The sequence below is a fragment of the Empidonax traillii genome, unplaced genomic scaffold, assembly GCF_003031625.1.
Source record: "Empidonax traillii isolate 1590-97213 ecotype Southwest subspecies unplaced genomic scaffold, ASM303162v1 scaffold1041:size265471, whole genome shotgun sequence".
Taxonomy (NCBI): Eukaryota; Metazoa; Chordata; class Aves; order Passeriformes; family Tyrannidae; genus Empidonax; species Empidonax traillii.
The window spans coordinates 22,734-26,893 of record NW_020956234.1 but is presented as its reverse complement, the minus strand read 5'-3'; positions in this window follow the sequence as shown (position 1 = coordinate 26,893).

Below are 4,160 nucleotides of genomic sequence, written 5' to 3'. Positions count from 1 at the left end.
TCCCTATTATCACCATTAGGTCATTCCAACCTTGCATCTATTACTCCCAGCTAAACACCAGATGTTCCTGTTATCACTATTAGGCCTTTCTAACCTTGAATCTTACTACTCCCAGCTTTTTCCCAAGAGACCAACTCTTCTTGCTTCTGTCCTCTTTCTTTTAACCATTGCATTACAATATCTTCCACAGTAAACTGCAAAAGAAGCTTTTTATGCTATGGGAAAGAGGAGGAAAGAAGAAATAAGACATGAAGAATTTTGTAACAGCAGAGATGTTCCTGCTTTTTATGTGTAGCTGCTAATCAAATGGATGAGTGCTGATCAAATAAGTGAAGGTAAATCTTCCTTCTGCTGAGACCTGCATAAGCTTGCAAAAAAGGTTGAGAAATAAGTTACCTACAGCACAAAAATGGTTGGCTGCTCCAAGTGTGGTGGGGTCTGTGTTGAGGATGGAGAGCCCGAGCTCAAGTCTGTGCTCTAAATCCATGTGGGAAAGGGATTGTTGATGCTAGAGGTGGTTCAGCCTTTGGTATCAACCACTCCCCATGGTCCATGGTGAGACTCTTCATCTGTCAATGCAGAAGAAACACAATCTTTGTTTGGGAGCATTTTAAATTTTTTTAAACTGACTTTAAAGGATAAGGATAATAATTATCTCAAATGGTTAAATTATAGAAAACAAATTTCTGGGGAGATGGTAGGACTGGTCCCGGTGTAGTGGTTTTGAGTCTAGGCCTTCCTTGGTGATCAGGTTGTAACCAAGGAACCAAGGTCATGTTCCCAGTATTCCATACTATTTTTATGCAAGTAAAAGTATAAATAAGAAGAGAGAGGAAGCTCTCGCTCTCTTTCTTCCGGCGGACTGAGGGTGAAGGTAGCTTTACTGTCACTCTGCCCGGGCGAGGGAGTGAGGCCTAGCGCATCTGGTTGGCCTTGAGAGGCAGACAGTTGCCAGCGGTGGTGTGGTGTGGTGTGGCTCGCTTTCTCTCGAGGGGAGTATTTGACTTTATGTCCCTTTTTATCCCTTTTTCCCTTTCCCTTCCCTTTTCCCTTTTGGGGGGTGTAATAGTGTATATAATTTTCTTTATGTATATATAAATCTTCCACTTTAAAATTTAATTTGGTTTGGGTTCTTTTGTGGTTTTTTTTTTGGTCAGCTGGGAGAGAAAGAAAGGGAGGGGGAAGGTTTTGTCCCCATGGTCCAGGCACTTGGCTGGGAGCCAAGTCCAACCTGGGACACCAGGTCTCACTGAAATTTGACATATAGTCAATATAGAACAATTTAATGCATTTTTTATTAATAATAAAAACATGCTGATAGGGATTTTGAGGTAGAACAAGTTGAAGAAATTTGATCAAAGTAACATTTTGGGGAGGGGAGTGGGGATGGATGCTAAACCATAATATGTTAAACTGATCCTGCTAGTACCAGCATTTGATACTTGAAAAATGTTTGAGTTCAAAGGTGGTTGGGAAAAAGTACCATTTTGTTGAAATGGTATCTCTGCAGCCTTTCAAAATCACCTCAATGGCCTACAAAGGTCCTTCCCAGGACTGATTGTTGCCAGAGCTGTTTGGTTGTGGATAAATATTGAGGCAGCACCTTAACATCTTCCCTGGTGAAGCACCCACCACCTGGTGATCACCCCAATGCCTTTACAGCTCCAGGTCAGTCCTTTCCTCCTGTGCTGGTGCTGGCTGTGGTGGAGTTCACTGTGTCTCCCCAATAGCCACTGCACACAGAGGCTCATGGACACCACATCGAGCTTTTGGAACACCGGACCGAGCTTTTGGGACACCAGAGACTGACAGTGGCACCTGCTCAACAGCTTGTGCACCCCCAAATTTCACATTGCACCATCCAGTTTAGCAGAACATTGATATGATTGGTTTATGAAGCTCAAAACAGATATATGTAAAAACACAGGGAGTTACAGTGTATCGTGGCATGGGAACGGGAAAAAAAAATTAGGGATGTCATAGTTCCTATTTTAGCAAGGAATTTTTCTTTCCCTTCCCCCTGCCATGTGTGCCCTGTGTATAGGCTATCAGGTAGCTATCAGGTGAACAAAAAAATCAGCTGGGGTCCACTAATTGCCCAGAGATTAGTCTCCTAGGAAACGGGCAGATGGAGGAACTAAGGTCTACTTTTTTCTCTCATCTCCAGGGCAACAGGGGGAGAAGGAATTTTGGTGGGCTGGGGGGTGTGGCTGGAACGCAGGTTAGGAGGAGAGGCTGGTGTACTGGTGGGCTCGGGACCTGCTGCGAGCTGCAGACGCTGTCTGGTTTTTTTGTTTGGTTTTTTTTTTTTTTTTTTCCTGTCAGAGGGGAGTTTGCTGCTGCTCTCTGCTCAGTTGTTGCTGGTTGCAGGCCCTGCTTAAAGCAAACTATAACCAGATGAAGATCATGAGTTTTCTTCCATTGGGAGAACTTTCTGTTTGATTGCTGGATTTTTTTTTTCCTCCTTTTCCCTTCCCCTCTCCCCTCCTTTCCCAGTGTGGGAAGGGAAGGGGAACCGAAGGTGTTTTTTTTTGTTGTTGTTTTTTTGTTTTTTTGTTTTTTTTTTTTCTCTCTCCAACATACCCTGGAGGGTGTTGTTTTTTCCCCCATCCCACGTGGCAGCAACCAGGGATCCAACAGCACCACCTGGTGAATGGTACAGGACATTACAAGTTTTGCATCTCCAGTGACCCAATAGCGCCTCCTATTGACTGTGGTTGGAATTGCACCAAGGGGCACAAAAATTGAACTGTTTACTCTTCCTTTTGCTGGTTTATCAGTTTGGTTTTGAAGGGGTTATTTGTGGGTATAGGAGTATTGCTTGGTTGTTTTACTTGGTTTTTTTCATGTTTCTGTTAATACACACATACCTTTTAATAAAGGGTTGTTATTTTCCCTTTTCCATAATTTGTTTTCCTTCAATCGGAGCCTCTTAATTTTGGACTTATAATTGCTTAGAAGGAAAAGTTTGGGTCTTTTCTCCTAACTCATCCTCAGCAAAAGACCCTTGTCTCATTTAAACTGGGACAGGGGGGTAAAAACAAATTGACCCAGAGCAAAACCACGACAACCAGCTGCAGTGTAATCGCTGGGGATTTCCTTGTTGAATTTGCAGCTTGTTCACACCTGCTTGTGAAATAAGGTGGAAAATTGCACTGCATTTCCCAATGCCCTTTCATCTCCACTCTTAAAAACTAAATTTTTGCCTATGAAGATGGCTGCCTGTTCAAAAGATATTTAATACACAGTGTCAGTAATGGCAGTTTGCTGCATCCCGATGGTCTAGATGGGACTCTGGTTCATGGTATGCCTTAAAAGCAAACTAGGACTATTGCCAATGAAAAGAAATTTAACATATTATATTTAGACATTATTTCCCATTATACACCAATAAGAAATCTGAAAATTTCACTGCTTGGGGCCCAGCATTAACATTTTAGCTTTCATCCCCATATTTGAGCAAATAGTCTCCTTGAATGAGGGGCTGCAGCTGGTTCTGTAAGCACAAAGAAGAGACCATGCTTATAAATTGCAAATTGGTTTTTTTGGTTTTTTTTTATTATGATATACCTTGGAGAGGGGGGAGCACCGGTGCCTAACTTGCCAGCATGGAGGCTGGTGTAGGCAGCCTGTGAGCTTGTGGATTCGCTGCACCATGGTCCACGAGTCCTGCATGGGACATGCTCCCCGTTGGACTGGAGCTCTCATCTTCCGTCCATAATGTTTCCAAAACTCTAGAAATAGATAATTTGCGATGCACTCAGCAAATCCTGGTGTGAAGAGGCTTCAATTACATCTACCCAGGAAAATATGACAAACATAGCAGCATTTTACGTTGCTTTTCGTCACCAAGATCTTCAGGATGTGGAAGTGACTATAAATGACTAAATAGCATGAGCAGGAAAAATTTGTATGGAAATATAACAATTTTTTAAAACTTCCATCATTCTTAGTTCTTATCAGAGTAGCTACAATAGCACATCAGCACCTTGCTAAACACCCTTAGTTTAACAAGATTACAACTTAGAAATTAAGAAACTTCAGGTGGAAGTGTGGAAAAACCCCAGCTTTTTATTAACAAAATCTGAATAAACAACAAATGGTGCAATCAAAAACTTTCAGAATAAACAAAACAAAGTCCCAGTTCCCCAGGTGGGGGG